Source organism: Desmodus rotundus, chromosome 5 (genome assembly GCF_022682495.2).
Source record: "Desmodus rotundus isolate HL8 chromosome 5, HLdesRot8A.1, whole genome shotgun sequence".
Classification (NCBI taxonomy): domain Eukaryota; kingdom Metazoa; phylum Chordata; class Mammalia; order Chiroptera; family Phyllostomidae; genus Desmodus; species Desmodus rotundus.
The window spans coordinates 87,681,109-87,699,485 of record NC_071391.1 but is presented as its reverse complement, the minus strand read 5'-3'; the positions used below and the strand labels follow the sequence as shown (position 1 = coordinate 87,699,485).

Sequence of the window (18,377 nt, the reverse complement as noted above, 5' to 3'; positions counted from 1 at the left end):
CCTGGGGGCAGTGTCCTGGGGAGAGTTTTCTGGGGTCTCTTCTCTCCATCCCTCCCTCCCAAGGTGCTCTCAGGACAGTGGCCCCACAGGCATGGTCTAGCCCACGCCCATCCTGCTCCGGCCCTGGTGCAGCCTGAGCACCTGCCTATTGGGAAGCATTCCATTTGAGGATCAGGCAAATCTGATTTTGAATCCTGGCTTTTCCACTGATTGCTAGGTGAGTTGAGGCAGATTATCTCGCCTCTTTTGGAAGATAGGAATGGTAATGCTCAGCTCACAGACTTGCTGTGAGGGTTTGATGGGATGGTGCATGTGAAGCCCTTAGTACAATATCAGGTAGAGTAAACATGCAATAACTGTTTCCATGTTGATGCTTAGGATTCAGAGATGTTCTCAGACAAATCACCAGGCACCTGGAGGTCTACTGGCTGGCTTAAGGAAAGGACCGAACAGAACAAGGCATTAAAAGGAAGTGGGACAGAGGGTAAGCAGGTTTCTGAGTGGGTCTGGAAGCTTCAGAGATGTTCTCAGACCTCAACTGGGGGCCATCAGGTTGAGCGCCTCAGCGTCTCCCAGAGCTTGGTCCTTAGTGTGAATCTTGATAGTTTCTCCCACAGCCCCCCAGAGCCCTCCTGCAGGCCTGCAAGGGTCCTGCCAGGCCCTGGTCCCACTGGAGGAGGACTGCCTTCCCTTTCCTACACCAAGGTTTCTTCCCTGGCTTCCAGTCTCCTGGGCTCTGACCTGGCAGGTGTCCGCTGGCAGTTGCATCACTTTTGGCTGTCCAGCCTCTGAGCCTCGCTTGGTTTATTTGTGGAATTTCCCACCTAAGATTCTTGATGGGTGTCAAAGTCTGCCACCCATGAGAAATACAAGAGTGCCAGCCTCTTGCCTTCCAGCCTTCCTTCCTCTACATGTGGCATTGGGCCTCGGCTCAGCAGAGTGCCCCAGACTCCGAGTAAGGAGCTGGAACAAAGAAACAGAGAGCGTGGAGAGCTCTTCCTGGGCTGGGCAGGACTGTGGGGCAGCAGCCGCCAGTTTGCAGCAGGCCAGAGGCTCAGAACAGGGCTCTCCTGACTCCCTGCTGGTAGCAGTGCTGTCCCCACAGGTCTAGTTTTGTGGAGTCATCATGGCCATGTTTCTCCCTTAGCTTCCCTTATTCTTGTCTATTTTTCAAACCAAATACTCCAAGTTTTCTCAAAATTTCCAGAAATATTTGAATAAATTGGTTTGGTTGGTTTTCGGTTTTTGGTTTGTTTTTTTTGTTTGTTTGTTTTTGCTTATACCTTCCAGAATAGGTTTCTGTGGCTAGCAGTTCAGAGCCTCAACATGCCCCTTCTCTCTTGTGGTGGTTTCTCCTGCTGTGGCCCCTGGAAGCTGCACCCCATCTCTGACCTGTTCCAGTCGGTCCTGCTGATTGGTCTGACATATACTTGTTAGTCTTCATTAGGGCTGGTTCCATTCTTCAGGGAAGTCAGTCTTCCCTTTTTTTCTAAGCTACTCTTTGGGCTGTGTCTCCTGTGTCTCAGTCAATGCAGGGGACATCTCTAGCACCTAAGAAAAATGGACAGCTGAGGTCAGGAAATGACCATGTCACACTCAGCTTGGTCAGCCAGCTCTGTTCACCCTTCTCTGAGGTGCTCTGGCAACTGTGCTTGGGTCTCCCCTGAGGACCTGAATTCAAGAAAAATTCTGTAGGTCCTGGCCTGGGAGCTCAGGTGGTTAGAGTGTCATCCTGCTGTGCGAAGGTCGGGGGTTCAATCACCGGTCCAAGGCACATACAAGAATCAACCAGTGAAAGCATAGGTAAGTGGAACAACAAATTGGTGGGGTTTTTTCTTCTCTCTCTCTCCCTTCTTCTCTCTTTCTAAATCAATAACAAATATATAAAAAAATAACTGGGGAATCCATTTATGAGATGTCCAACATATTTCAAACAATAGAGAAGCAAGGTCCTGAATATTATGCATTTATACAACCCCATTAAGAAACACACATGCCTATTTGTATGTGAACATTCGGGAGGTGAAAAGTGGGTAGACCTGGAGTTCCACTTGGAGAGAGAAGTGTGTTGGCAGTCCATGCTGGCTACTGAAGTGGAGACCCTGAGGGACTGGCTGGACGGAGCCCGTGAGATAGATAGTTGCCACTGCTCTGTGCTTCCCCTGAGTGGTAACACATAGTGGGCACTGAGGGGAGGTCGCAGAAGGGAAAACAGGGAATATGAGAGGAGGCTTAAGTTCCCCCACTCCCTGCCCACCCAGTGATGGCCTATGAAAAACATCTAGTAGCAGAAGGTTGTAGAACTTTTCAATGTAGGACAGGCAATAAAGCTGACACTTTATGTTAAGTGTGTTAAAAAACTGTGGTATGTGTACCATATCCTCTCATGTAATCCTCATAACACACTGTAACATCAAAGATGCAGTAAGTGAGGAACATTATCTCACAAGTAGTGGAACTGAGGTTGGAACCTGGGCCATCCAGCTGTGGATCTGCAACTACCGGGCTGTGGTGCCTCTAGGGTGAGCCCGACTTAATGAGAAGTGCAAGCCCTGACCAAGACCTCAGAAAAGGAGGAATGCCCACCACAGAAGGGCAGGTGGGTTCTGCCCAATGACATTTGAATCCCAGTATCTTGCTTAAACGGATACAGACTTTAAGATAATGTTTTAGTACTACTTTTTACTGTGGGAAAACATATATGACACAAAATTTGCCATTTTAAGAATTTTAAAGTGTATGATACAGTGACATTAATTACATGCACGATGTTGTAGAACCATTATAACTATCTCCAACGTTTTTCATCATGCCAAATATGCAAACACTGATACCCCGTTTACCACTGCTGACTCCAGCCCCTGTTAGTCTCTAATCTACTTTCTGTCTCCACGAGTTTGCCTCTTCCACACAGTTCAGTAAGTGTCTTTTTGTGTCTGGCTTCTCTCAATTAGCATGTTATTAAGTTTTATACATGTTTTAGCATGTTTCAGAATTTCCTTCCTTTTAGCAGGGCTGTCCAACCTCTTGGTGTCTCTGCACCATACTGGAAGAGGAGTTGTCTTGGGCCACACATTAAATACACTGCAACATGTAGTCATAAAAAAATCTCATAATGTGTTAAGTAAGTTTACGATTTTGTGTTGGGCTGCATTCATAGCCATCCTGAGCTGCATGTAGCCTGCAGGTTGGCCCCCTGTGTTAAAGGATGAATAATACTCCATTTTGTGTATATACCACATCCTGTTTATCCATTCATCTGTCCACAGGCACTTGGGTTGCTTCCACCTTTTGGCTGTTATAAATAATGCTGCTATGCATATCGGTGTAGAAATATCTCCTCAGGTCCCTGCTTTCCATTTTTCTGTGTAGATACTCAGAAGTGGGATTGCTGGATTGGATGGTGGTTCTATGTTTAATTTTTTGAAAGATCACCATGTTGTTTTTACAGCAGCTGTACTATATTACATTCCCACCAACAGCACACAAGGCTTCATTTCCCTCCATCCTCTCCAACACTTGTTATTTTCTTTTCTTTCTTTTTCTTTTTTAAATACTAGGCATTCTAACAGCATTACTTTAAAACCTAGAAATGAATGAATGAATAAGTAAATATTCACCAGAGTTTCTCCAAGATCCAGTCCCCACCCCAGGCAAGACTGAAGCACTTGCACACAGGAGAAACACATACTTAAGAGTCCTCAGGGAGTGCAAGGGAGGGGCGTTCTTCTGGACTCTGGGGCAGCCCACATCAGTTATCTCCCAACAGTTTCCCCAGAGCTCAGCACAATTTCAGGCCTGAAGCTTCTTGGGTTACCTCTGGTTTCTCAGGTGACCTGGAGATAAGGGACTTCTTGTGGACATGGATTAGTGCCCCCAAGAGACTTTCAGCCAGCACGGGTGTGGGCCAGGCTGTAATGCTGACCACACCCCTGTACCCATCCTCAAGGCTCAAGGTCAGAGTCTTCTGAGAACATCAGAGGGTTCATTACCTCTGACGTCTGTGATGTATGAAATGGCCCTGATTAGGGAGAGGAGAGAGCACAACAGGGCAAAGGAAGGATCTTGGGCCCAAGTTCCTCTTATACCCACAGGGCCTTGCTGCTGTTGAAGGTTGGTCCTAGCTGAATCAAAAGCAGCTCCTGAATTGGGACGCTGTGTCCTCCAGGTGTTATCATAGGACACCCTTTGCTCCCAGGAGGTGGAGCCCAGGCAGTGGAATGTTCTGGAGTGAAAAACAAGGGTGGGGTTATCTAAGCACTTCTGTGTCTGAGAGCAGGAAGAGTGGGACCAAGGTCATCTCGTTGTGTGATGACAAGCAGGTAATTATGGAGGAACACAGTTAGAGACCCCAGAATTGCCCACGAAAGAGGAGTGAGGATTTGAGCTGCTGGTTCTGAGATGGTAGCTTGGTGATACAGTGACTAAAGAGCCAGGGCCTAGAAACACAAAAATCACAGGATATTGCGACTGAAGGGAACCGTCTTGTCTCTCAGTCCAATTCTTTTGCCATCATCTCTAATAAATGATCGTAACTGTACACTAACAGCCTCTTGAGGTCAGGCACCCCATTTGTTCATTCATCATTGTATTTACAGAGTGTGGTAACCAGCCTCCGAGACAGCTCCAAGACTGACCCTCACCTTTAGTACGCGCACCCTAGTGTGGTCCATCTCATATCGAAGAGGTCTGACCTACGTGGTCAATAGGCTATTGTGGAAGTCATGGCATGTGACTTACAAGAATGGGTCATAAAGGGCATTTTGGCTTTCACTTTGCTTTCTCTTGGATCATTGATGCTGAGGAAAGACAACCACTGTGTTGTGAGGACACTCAAGCAGCTCTGTGGAGGGGTCCACACAGGGAGAAGCTGCAGCCCCTTCTCCACAGCCAGCACCAACTGAGCCACCTTGGAAACAGATTCTCCAGCTTTGGTCAAGCTTTCAGATGACTATCTCCCTGGTCGATATCCTGTTTTCAACCTCATGACAGACCTGGAACCAGAACCACATAGTCAAGACACTGACCCATAAAAATTGGGAGAGATCACTACATTTTGGGGGTGGTTTGTTATGCAGCAATAGCTAACTAATATATAGTCTCTAACACAATGCCTGGCAAATGGTCACCACTCAATTGTTGAGTGAATGAATCTTCCTTAGTGTTGAACCCTTCCACTGACAGAAAACTTACCATCTCTCCAAATAATTAATTCTATCTTTAGACAATTCTGTTAAAGATTATTAAAATTAAACTGATTCTTTCTCAATATAGCTTTGGTCTTATTTTTACTCCTCTTTTGAACCACAGTATAATTATAATTTCTTTTATATACATTCTGCCTAAAGGAAATGTACCCAGAGACTCCCTGCATGGAACCCCAAACCCTATGGACAAAATTGAGCCCAGGAGGTGTCATACTTGACAACTGCCACGGATGCAGAATCTAGGCGGTTTTGGAGAGGGCAGAGGCCTTTTATATCTTGTTTATTCTTGTATCACCAGTACCTAGCATAGTGCCCAGAACTTCTTAGGTGCTCAATAAATATTTCTTTAAAAAATGAATGAACTTGACTTTTTTTTTTCCTTGCTCAGTTGTACAGTAAATGTATGTTCATCCTTACCAGGCAATGCTGAATTGTTTTCCAAGGTGATTACATCCCTTTTTCTTTATTTCTTTCAATAATAGGATCTTCCTGGAAAGGTTTTCTAATTTTCTTATTTTTCTCTCTCATTTATCTCACCTCTGAATGCTTTTCTTTCTGAAAGATGCCTTCACTCTCTATTCAATATTTTTTTTTTTACTTCTGAAACATGTTTTTGGTTTTCAAGAGCTTTTAACAAATTCTGTGAACATTCTTTTATGGTATCCTGTTCTTATTTCATCAGTGTTATGTGTTCTTTTAACTCTGATAATATTAATAGTATTTTTAAGTGTTCTTCCTGTAAAATCTCAGTTTTCTTTGAGTTCCTTTAAAATGTGTTTGTTGGTCTTGGTCTCTGTCTTGCATGTTAGTATCTTTTCACCAATGACTGGTAACTTTACTTGTTTGCTTAAATTTAAGGGTGTGGATTTTAAAGCCTGTTCGAAGCTCCCAGTACATGAGTAGTAGTTGCCGACCATGAGTTTCATGTTGGGTGATCCACCGGAATGTTTAGTTGGGGAATGTCCAACTAAAATGTGAAAATATTTAGGTCTTCCCTTTTCAGCCGGTCATATTTCCCTAGAAAGTTTCTCCCACCTTCCTTCCTGGAGGGTAAAGGCCTGGATACCAGGTCTTGGGACCTAGCTGGTGTGGCTCTGTGAATTGAGTGCCGGCCTATGAATCAAAAGGTCACTGATTTGATTCCCTGTCAGGGCACATGCCTGGGTTGCCAGCCAAGTCCCTGGTTGGAAGTGTGTGAGAGCCAACTGATCTATGTTTCTCTCTTTTTCTTTCCTCCTTCCCCTCTCTAAAAATAAATAAATAAAATATATTTTTTAAAAAAAGCAGGGTGGGACTTAGAATTCAGAGGGCAGACTCTGATTTAATTCCACAGTATCTAGTACAGTATATCTGTCCTCAACTAGCCTAGCATTTTCCTTCCACAGATCTTTGGTTTTTCCCTTTTCAGAGAATAAACTTCCAATCTTCTGCCAAGGTGAGAAAGAGAAACTAAAGCTTTGCCTGCTTTTAAAATAGTTTCAACCAACCTTTCGTGGTTTACAGCATCTTCCTCATTCACCTTCACCTTCAGGGGTGCCGGCTGCGTCCAGTCAGGGCTCTTACGTACGGCTGCACGGGCTGCACGGTGCACAGTTCTGAGGGATCTTTCTCACCCTGTGGAAATTTATGGAATTGCACATTACGTACAACAAACTTCTGGCAGAGGGTTCTGAGAAAGGGGAGCTATTTCTAATTTACAAACAGGTGTGAATGGGCTAGCCCCACATTTACTGCAGTTATTAGTCGTTTGCAAGTTCAGTGCAATAAATCAGATTGGAGCTCATCTTTCCCCACTGCCAACGTAGAATTGGCTTTCTCAGGCCTGCTAATTTAATTGCGACTGGTCTCTCTGCTCCCTAGTTTCCAAAATTTACCTGTGGTTTTTCTTCCATTTTTCTTGTTCCTACATGTCTACATCTATTCAAAAAAGATCTCTTTACTATAGTTTGAGAGAGGTTTCAGAAAAAAAGTGAAATTAGATATATGCACTCAATTTCTCGTGTGTACCCGGAAATCCACAAGAGTAGCATAGACTGAAGCCTTTGTGGTGCATTCATTCCTCTAGGCAGGGGTGTGAAACTCATTTTCACCCGGGGCCACATCGGCCTCATGGTTGCCTTCTAAGGGCTGAATGTAATTTCAACTCCTTAACAGTTAAGGAGTAGTTACACTTATACGGTCCTAAAATTATTTCGGCCCTTTGAAGGCAACTGTGAGGCTGATGTGGCCCCCGGTGAAAATGAGTTTGACCCCCCGAAGAGCCTAAGCCATGCTGCTGACATACCTCGGGGGTCTTCAGTGGTCTTGTAAGGGGTTGCGAATAGTAATGAACCTGTCTAGAAAATATTCTTTCATTTAAAAATTCATGTTAAGTAAATAATCATGGAATGAATCATTTAGCTATTAAAGATGTTCATTGCAGTGCTGTTGTAATTTTAAAAATGAAAAGCAAGCCAATATTCCCTGACTAGGTAGAGAGTCATCCTGATGCACCAAGGTTGTGGGTTTGATCCCTGATTAGGGCACATAAAAGAATCAACCAATGAATGCATAAATAAGTGGAAAAACAAATTGATGTTTCTCTCTCTCAACCCCACTCTCCCTTCCTCTCTCTCTAAAATCAATTTAAAAATCAAAACAAACAAAACAATGTATAATGAGAGGAGATTGTTACATTATGGTATGTCTACCCTGGCTGGTGTGGCTCAGTGGACTCAGTGCCGGACTGAGAACCAAAGGGCCTCCAGTTCAATTCCCAGTCAGGGCACATGCCTGGGTTGTGGGCCAGGTCCCCACTAGGGGGCTCACGAGAGGAAACCACACATTGATGTTTCTTCCTCCCTTCCCCTCTCTAAAAATAAATAAATAAAATCTTTAAAAAATAAAAAATAAATACAATCAATAAAAAATAAAATAAATTATGGTATGTTCATATTAATCTGCATTAAAAATCGTATCACGAATGGACATTTATTGACATAGATGTATACATATGATGTACTCTTTGAATGATAAATCAGGTTATTACACAAATAGCTTGATCAGAATAAAAATAAATTTGTAAACAAATTATGTGAAATTGTATAAATATATGCATAGACAAAAATAATGTGAAGGAATATATAAATGCTGGTGGTGGAAAAATTATAATCATATATATGTTTTACTTATCTATACTTTACACTTTTTATGCATTGTACTCTTTTAAATATTAAGAAAATATAAAGCTATTTATCAATGTTAGTCAATATTTTAATAGACAGGACTTCCTACTCAAAAATATTAAGCACTCTTAATTCTATTCACAGATTTTGTCAGGTCACCAGAAGCTTAGATATTTGGGCTACCTCGCCTTGATCTTAAGCAAAATTGCCATCCTTCAAAGACTTTTAACACAATTCTTGTACATGAAGTCTCATAGAGATACTTATTTTGCAATTCAATGTTTGGAAAAGCTTTATTTTCCCTGTGAGTTTGGTGTACTTTCTGTTTCCAATTATGACAATTATATAACACTGAATTTACCTCTTCATGGGCTTCCAGGAAACCCAAAGCCAATGTGAAAGTCAATTATTGCAAGTTTGTCTTCTCTTATTGCCTCTGTGATTTGTCCTTCAGGTCTTGTGCTTTGTCAGGTCATGATTATCTGCTATTCCTTTCATTTTTGCTGGACCTGAGGGTCTCTTCCTCTCTTGTCATCATCATTTCAGTTTTTGTTGACGGTAGCCTCAAATCTTTAATGATTAAGAATGGTACATGTAAACAAAATCCAAACAAATAAACAATGAAAATCCTTATCTTTGTTGGCACAACATCACTGTGTTGACTCAGAATGTGCTCAGTACATTTCATGGTATTAGAGTCCACGTCACTGGTCCCACCTAGCTGTTGCACCACCAGCAGATGTTTCTGACACAAACATCTAGCTGTGGGGTATTTCTCAGACACAGTGGATCATGGTCTGTGGAGGGTAAACAAGCCATAGTGACAAGGCTAAACACCTAAGGACATGGTGTTCTGGCCCTAGCTTGAGTTGGTTCTATTTCTAAAGGCAACAGGAGAGGACAACTGAGGGGGTCACATTTAAGTGTGGTATGGGACCAGGAGGGAGAGGTGGACTCCATTCCCCATGACGACTTGGCAGCTGTCCCTGGTTTGGGCTGTCTTTTCCCTGTCTGACCCTGAGCTACTACTGTTCCTGTGCCTGGATGGACCCTGGCTTCCTTGCATTTCAACGGTCCCCTTTCTCCCAAATCATAAACCCTTTGGGGTCAGGGGAATAGGACCTGGCTTTCTGCTGAGCACTGTGGGTCCCTGGCTTCTCCCAGTAAGGAGTGTAGAGGCTCTGCTTGGTTCTGATCCCAGGAGCAGGGTTGTCCTATCAGACAAACTCAGGACTAGCCCAGGGCAAGACCCTGAGCAAGTCACTGAACATCTCTGAGCCTCCGTTTCTCTGTTAGTAAAATGAGGATAACAATACCTACTTTGTAGTTTTAACTACAGCATCAGAGACAATAAAGATAAATACCGGGAACAGTTTGGTGCCCAATAGAGGGGTTATTGTTTTCAAGTCTTTTTAAATCCTACTGGGTCAGACTCAGAGTGGCAGAGAGATTTGCAGGTATGCCCAGGTACCTTCCCAGGCTGCTTCCTACCACCACACTCTAGCTATTCTGTGCCCCTCAATGTTTCTCCAATATGCTATGGATGCATATCTTCCTATCTCCACACCTTTCCTCAGGCTGTGCATACTGCTTCTTCCCTTCGCCACCCAGAGAACTCTTCTTTTGCTATATAGCACTTGGAATATCCCTGACTCACTCAAGTGTAATCTTGTTGGGCATTAAGTATTGCTGAGTTCATCTCTAGGACCTGGTGGGGTATCTGATACACAGTAAGTGGTCCCACCCTTCCAGGTCCCAATCATGTTGGTTTCAGCGTCAACTACTACCTTCATCAAGGCTTTGGATATATCTGATGCAGTGCTACTTCTCTTTTAAACCTACCATGCCTCACGTCTCTGTTGTTCCTGCTCCTAGCCCAAAACACGATGCTCTCTGCCAGGTGAAATCTCCCAATCAATTTCCTGCATTGTTTTTTGATTATTCTCCCTATCCAACACCTCAAAATTCTATTTCTTCTCAATTTTCCCACTGCTTTCTAGAACAAACGCCTCTGTGTCTTCTGCCTTGCCTAGAGCACTCCTTCCACTTTCTGGACCTCATGGGAACCCGGCCTTCACTGGAACCTGGCCCTGGCTCAGGATGCCTGCTCGTTTCTCCTGCAGCCCTCCTTCATGGTGCTGATTATTCTCAGGCAGGTTGCTGGTCCAGACTACCTAGTTTATAAAATCTGGCTAGCTCATTACCCTTGTAAACCTCCTCCCACAGTTTCCACTAGTCAACACCTCTTAGGAATGTAAGAGCAAGGTTAATGTAACTGCAAGAGGTGAGGGGAGGAGGGAAATCTGGGAGACTAGCATTTGTGTTGCAACGTCCAGCACTGCCTCCCTATATGGAGAGTCTCAATGCTGGAAGATTAGGTTGATTTACTAAAAAAGATGTCAGTTTCTTAAAATGCAACAAACAGCGTTCCAGATTTTTGATGAGACTTTTGGAGTTTATTTATTTACAAAGGGAAATGATGTGTCTTTACAGAGAAGAGATCTGGTAGTCACCACCTACAAAGAGATGAGATTTAGGATCACTACTAGGGGACAACTGGACATTGCACATGTGATGTAATGTAATCACATCATCATGTGATTACATCACATCTCCTGATGTGATGTAATAGGGAGTTCCTGCTTCACCTTTACTTTTGCCAGAAATGCTTTAAACATAACCTGAACATAACTGAGCCTTTAGACCTAGATTCCAGTTTATGGGAAATACAGAAGACAAGAGAAAAAAAGTAAATGACGTTACCAAGACAAAATCAGATGAATTATGGGACATTGTACAAGACAACTCGTTTGGTCTTTTAAAAAAGTTAACCTCTTTTAAAAAAAATGTAGAAGCGTTTTAGTAGAGTTGAAAAAGTACATAACAAACTAGGGCAATGCAGAGACCTTTACTGGATCCTACAGAAAAAAATGAAACAATAATGAAAAGCTTTTTAAAGGATAATTGGAGAAATTTGAGCATGGACTATATATGTAATGACATTATTGAATTTTTGTTGACTTTCCTAGGTATGATAAGAATATTGTAGTTTTGTACAAGAGTGTCCTTATTTTTTAGGATATAAAACTGAAGTTATTTAGAGGAAAAGTGCATGCTATCTGCAACTTCCAAATATATAAAACACATATACAGAGAGAGGAAGCAAACATGGCAGCATATTAACAATTACTGAACCTAGATGGTGAGCACGAGGGTGATCCTGGCACTGGTGTTTGAGTTTTTCTGTGCATTTGACAATTTTCAGAGTAAATTAGAAGAAAAAAAGAAGCTGGTGTGAAGCCTTGAGACCATGGGTGACTTTAGGGTGGGCCATCTCAACCACAGAGAACCCCTAAATGTGTTTCTTTAGGTCTGCTTTCTTGGGTTAGTCAGATTTCTCAGGGAGAATGCTCCTGGCACTTTCCTGAAGAGTAAAGTCTAACTGGCCAACATTTTGGCCAAAGGGAAAGATGGTGTGTGGAGAGAGGCGTCTCCTAACTTAATATGTAAGGTTTAACTTAAATCCTTTCCTGAGTACAAGAACCACGGCCCTCAGCAATACCTTGTTTACCCAAGACCAGAGACCCATGTTTTCTTTTTTACCCTCTCCAGGGAATAAACTTCTGTTTTTCTGCTGCTTTGGGGGAAGGATAGTAATCCAGTTGAGTGGAGCTAGAGAAGCCATCTGCTTCTCAAACCGATGCTCAAACAATGGACACATTTTTAGCCTCACTGTCAACCACACTTCCAGAAAAATCTGTTGCTGCTGATGTCCGAGCTTTTGGAGAGTTCAGGGAGTTCAGTAGTACAAATTAGAGGGTTTATTGGCTTTCTCCATTGTTCCTTCAAAATTCATCTTCTTGAGTGTGTCCAGTTGCTACTACAGAAATATTTCCAGCTTCCAAAATGTCTTTTGTCTCCTCTTCTATTCTCTTTGTGGGTTTATGTTTTTTTAAATAAACTGCACTTTAGTGTCATTTTATTGGGATTTCAGGAAAGAGCAGAGGCTAATGCATGCAATCAATCTATCATCCTTTGCTAGAAGCCAATCTGTTGTTCTTTAGTCTTTTCCTCTCTATACTAGTTTGCAAGTTATTCATTCTTTGTATTTTTGTAATGGGTTGTCCTTAAAATTTTTAATATTCTTGCTTGGCTTAGCAAAGTCTAAAGGTAATCAATATTCCCATCTTTTTCCCAAATAATGCAAATTCTGCAGAATGCTTTAACTTTAATGTCTCCTTTCCTATTTTCCATGCTTTGGTTTAATATCTGAATTCCTTGTTGTTTATAACACTTCGTCCAAAGTAGTCTCTTCACCAATGTATATTTATTGAGGCCCCTTACCATGCGATGAGCATTGGAAATACAGCATTGAATAATACAGACTACATGAAATATAAAAATATTTTATGTTAGGTTGCCCTATATGAAATTGCCAACATTTAAACAAGTTTTAGTTATGAAAAAGCCAATCTCATATGGTTTAAATACCTGCATATTTAAATATGTATACATATATTTACATAAATACATATAAAATTACTAATGTGTTTTCAATTCACCTAAACATTCACTAATTTTATTGTTTGCTGCTTCCAAGTCTATTTGCATCCCACTCCTCTCTAGGTTCCGTTTCCTTTTCAGACCCTTAGCAGTTCTTTCAGTGGGGATCTGTGAATGATACACTCAGTCTTTCTTTAAAATTAGCTTGTTAGTATTTTTTTTGTAGTCATATTTACTTTGTTATAGGACTCACTGATGAAGAATGTCGAATCCAGCAATGAGGGACTGGCCCGCCGCAGACAGCACTCTGGGGAGTGACAGGAAGGCTGCGACAGGGACAGGGAGACCAGGTAACCGCGCCACACTGTCTTTACGCAGACACCCGTTCTCAACAGTAGGATTGAATGCGGACCGACTGCCTTTCAAGGTTTCATGCCTAGATGGCGCTCTAATTTCCACACACCGAAGAGGAAAGAGACAGTAACGGAACACAGTATTTCTAACGATCATCGCACGTTTAGAACCTTCAGCCGTCCACTGTATTTATTGTCAGATCAGACTGGCAACTGAAACTTCACATCCACCTGGGCTTTTTGGCTGAGGTCACTATTTCAGAGAGCTTTACAACCATTTCAGCGGCTTCGTCCAGGTCGTCGCAAGCGAGAATTTTCAGCCCACTGTCCGCGATCAGTGCCTTGGCGTCATCCACTCGTGTACCCTGTAACCGCACCACGAGGCGGGTTTTAATTTCCAAATCCTGCGCCGCCATGACGATGCCCTGGGCAGTGACGTCGCACCGGGGATGCGGCCGAAGCTGTTGACCAGGGTGGCCGGTGCCTTTGCATCGAAGCGATGAGCTCAAAGGCTTGCGTTACTTGATGGACTGCAGCGCCGCCGCCGTCGAGGGAGCTGGCCGGCGTCCTCCGTGGAGCTTTTCGATGTCCGTTGCGGCCACGGCCACGCCAGCACCGTTCACGAGACAGCCGGTGTTCCCGTCGAAGCCGAAGCAGCTGATACCTGCCTTCGCTGCTGTCCCTTTCATCTTCCTGCGTCCAGTCCTGGAGATCAAAGATTTTTCTCCTGGCGATAAGCTGAATTAGAGTCAAAGTTGATCTTTGCAGCCAAACCAAGCGCAGCTCCGGCGGAGCCCTCCCCCATCGGGCTGATTGCCACCGCGGCTGCACCGTATTTCAGAAACAGGCTGTAAAGCTGGACCATGTTTTCTGCCGCAGAATCCACAAGGCGAGGCGGAAACCCCGTCTGCTGCGCCAGCCGGACGCACGCCTGGCCCCTTTTTGATGCCTTCGACAATGTCAATAGGCTCTTTCACTGTGGCTCCAGGGGCCTCTGCAGCAACGTCTTCAATGTTGACGCCGCTCTGAGAACTTCCCTTTAATTCGGGACCCTGAAATGACCTTTCCATTGTTATTGCAAAGTAGTATTCTCTCCTGGGATATCTTCGCTCACAAACCAATACTTGATTGCAAATTCTGCCTTTTTCTCCTGTTTGCTTGGTAAACAACTTTTTCCCAATCATTTGTGAGGAAACAGCTTTTGCTTTTTCTGGAGAAAAAACTATCTTCACTCCTCCTTTGAGGCCACTTTCAAATGTTCCTTTTCCTCTACCACCAGCTAAAATCTGCACCTTTATCATCTTTTGAACCTAATTTTTTCGGCGATGGCATAAACTTCGTCTGGTGACTTGACCACATGTCCCTTGGGAATGGCGACTCCAGCTTCTTGCACCAGCTCCATGCCCATGTACTCATGCAACGAGAGATTCCTTTGCTGCAGCTGCTGCTGCTGCACTTGGAGTCCATGTTGCTGACCAATCCAGAACTCCCCAGAACCTGGGCGGCGGCCCAGAGCCAGCTGCAGAATGTGGAGGCTGCCATTCCTGCGTCCCACCCGTCCCCTAGCGTGTTACTATTGAATAATAGTTTACCTGAATATAATTCTCGGCTTGCCATTAATTTACCTTCAGGCTTTTGAAGATGATATACTGCTGATAAGTAAGCTGTCGGTCTAATTATTTTCCTTTGTAGATGCTTAGCCTTTTCAGTTAAGACACTCTGTCTTGGACGTTCTGCAGATTCATGAGGATGTGCCTTCATTTGGATTTGTTTTAGTGTAGCCTACTCAACACTTGGATGCTTCCTGCAACTCAGGATTCAGATCATATCTGTCTTCAATTTTCAAAACTTCTCAGGCATCATCTTTTGAATATTGCTGTTCCCACATCTCTCTATTCTTTGCTAAAATCCTAGTAGGCATATATTAGACCTTCCCATTCTATCTTCCATGTCTCTTACCTTTCATTTCATATTTGCCTTCTCTTTATTTCTATGATTCTCTCTGGGTGATTTTTCTAACATAGACCTTCTAGTTTACTAATTCTCTCTCCAACTATAGCTAAATGAGTTTTTTATTTTATTTACTATACTTTTCACTTCTAGATTTTGATTTGATTATCTCTTTGGACAAACTAATGTAAATAGTCTTTCAAAATAAACAAAAATGGCTACACAGGTAACTACTTAACTTGCTTCGTTATTTTAATGCTCTGTTAAGCATAAATACCTTTCTTTTTGAAATATATTTGAGATGTAACATGTTTCTTAATAGAAAAATGGAGACAACTATAACTGAACAACAATAAAAAAAAGAAAAAGAAAAAATGGACTTCAATTAAGGCCTGTTGATAGAAGTATAAACCATCTAGGACAGGTCTGTAATGACCAGTGGCTACATTCTACCGTTGTTGCTGGTGTGTCCTGGGAGGGAACCCGGAACCTGCTGCCACACGGAGGGAAGACTGCTGCGTCACCATTTACTTTAGCGTTGTTGGCATGGTAGACTAAAGGAGAACAACTTGCAAGAAGTTGTACTTACTATTTAGAATGAGGAGTCATTAATGTTCCTTTAAAGAATATTTGCAATGAGAGGAAGACTGCCGATGAGCCCTTCTCATTTGGTGCATATTGATTTCTTATTTGAGATCTGTGTGCTAGTTTATGTCTTTAAAGCCAAACTACTGCTACCCTTTCATTAGAGAGTAAGATACATTTTAATCTTTACAAATACACATTTTAAAATTCTTTTTACTCTACATCCAGGTTATGTTAGCAACTCTTGGATTTAAAAAAAAAGTCTAAATGGGTAACTCTCTTTTAAGCATGCAGTTGTCTGTAAATACCATGATACTAAGCAACAGAGAAATAGTGAAGAAAAGGGAAGCGCCAAGAAGTTCATGTGGAATAATCTGGTTCAAATTACTCCACAGGTGCTATTGGCCCTTCGTATTGTATCACATCTGGAGGTACAAAATTCAGGTTGCCCCTCTATTTGGTGACTCTAAGTTTTATTTTATTTTTTTAAAGATTGTATTTATTTATTTTTAGACAGAGGAAGGCAGGGGAGAAACATCTATTGGTTGCCTCTTGTACACCCCCAACCAGGAACCTGGCCTGCACCCAGGCATATGCCCTGACTGGGAATCGAACTAGAGACCCCTCGGTTCACAGGCCAGCACTCAATCCACTGAGCCACACCAGCCAGGGCTAAGTTTTATTTACTTTTTATTCTCACCTGAGGACATTTTTTTTTCATTGCTTTTAGAGAGCGAGGAAGGGAGAGAAATGTTGATGTGAGAGAAACATGGATCAGTTGCCTCCTGTACACGCCCAGACCTTCGCATCCAGTCTAACCCTCACCTGTACCCAGACGGGGATCAAACTCGCAACTGAGGTATGTGCTCTCAATGGGTTCAAATCTGCAACCCTTCAGTTACTGGACGATGCTCCAACAAATTGAGCCACACCAGCCAGGGATGGTCATACTAAGTGTGATCATTTTGACAAATGATCCACCAGGTTTCTCCACTGTTTTTTATTCTTGTATAGTTTAGTAACTATATTCTGGAGGGTGATAGTTTGAGGTATCCTTCCCCAATAATTATTCACCAACTGGTTTTAGCATTCATTTATGATCCTAGAGTGAATCAAATATGACCTGAAGATTGCAAAATAGTGATTTAAAAACTATATCATTCCATTTACACGTATATTTTTTTCTGTAAGTACAAACCTTTAAGGATTTTGTTTTCCAGTCCAAATACTTGAGTCAAAAATGTTTATCCTGAGTCTAATGATGACAAAACAGTCAAATCTAGAACATTTTATAAGACATTTTCCTGGACTCTTCAAAAAAAGTCAGTTTCAAGGGTTGGGGAGTACTGTTCTAACTGAAAAGGGAAATAGAGGCATAGCAACCTGATGAAAAATATTGGATACTTAAAAAGAAAAAACATCTATAAAAGGCATTTTGGGAAAACTGGGGCAATTTGAATATGTAGTACATATTAGATAATATTAAAGAATTATCTTGATTTTCATAGGTGTGATAATGGTATTGTGTTTATGTAGAAGTGTCCTTATTCTTAGGAGATACATGTTGAAGTATTTAGGATGAAATGTCATGCTGTATACAGTTATTTCAAATGGTTCCACACACAAAGCATGTAACACATACACATATACAAATAGTGCCAACCAACTCAAACATTTAGAAAACTAAAACTAGAATATAGAGTGGACTTCTGGTCAAGATGGTGGCTAGGTAAATGTGGTATTTGCATCCTCCCACAAACAAATAAAAAGTACAACTAAACTACAGAACCACTATCATTCAGATCTGCCCGAAATCTGGCTGAATGAAGTCCTCATCTAAGGATATACAGAAGAAGCCACATTGACATTGTTAGGAGGGGCAGAGATGTGGACAGGTTGGTCCCACTTTCAAGTGTGGCAGATAAAAATCGGGAGGGATATCTTAACTATGGAGGTTCCCTCTGAGGAACAAGCGGCCATGATCCCATCTCAGGCCACCCAGCCCAGGGATCCAGTGCCAGAAAGAGAAGTCCCCATAACTTCTGGCTGTAAAAACCAGCAGAGATTATGGTTGAGGGAGACAGAGGGCTTCTGGAGACTTACTCAGACTCACTCCCTCTGAGTTCCAGTGATGGGGCAGCAGCTCAAAAGTTCCAGGGACATACAAGGAGAAACTGAAGTGTCTGGCATCAGGGGGAGACCTGAAGGGACAGTGTTTTGCCAGACAAAAGTGTAGGTAGAGGCCATTGTTACTTTCTGAACCCTCCACCCACAGAGCCAGCAGGTGGGAGCCATATCTGAGTCTCTATCAGCCTGGCTTATGCTGTTCTCCAGCCCTGGTGATTCCCTGAAACCCAGCCCTACCAACTTGAGAGCCCATCCAAGCTATTTCCAGTGTCTTTCCATCAGAATGGCCTGTTTTGGCTCATGATTCAGACTTTCCTAAAATATTTCAAACAAGCAGCATCTAACCTTAGCATGCCCCATACCTTTTGCTAAGTGGCCCCAGACCTAATACTAGCAGCAGCCAGCCTTGGTACACAGCTTGGCCTCTCCTGGGCACTTCTAAGCCCAGCACAAGTAGCAGCCATCTGCAGATCACTCTGTATCTCATG

General features: G+C 42.7%; 1 pseudogene; it reads right to left on the bottom strand.

The window, feature by feature from the left end:
• Positions 1-1,701: 1,701 nt before the first annotated feature.
• LOC112314213 (succinate--CoA ligase [ADP-forming] subunit beta, mitochondrial pseudogene) lies at positions 1,702-18,376 on the bottom strand (annotated as a pseudogene).
• Between the last annotated feature and the right edge of the window lies 1 nt (position 18,377).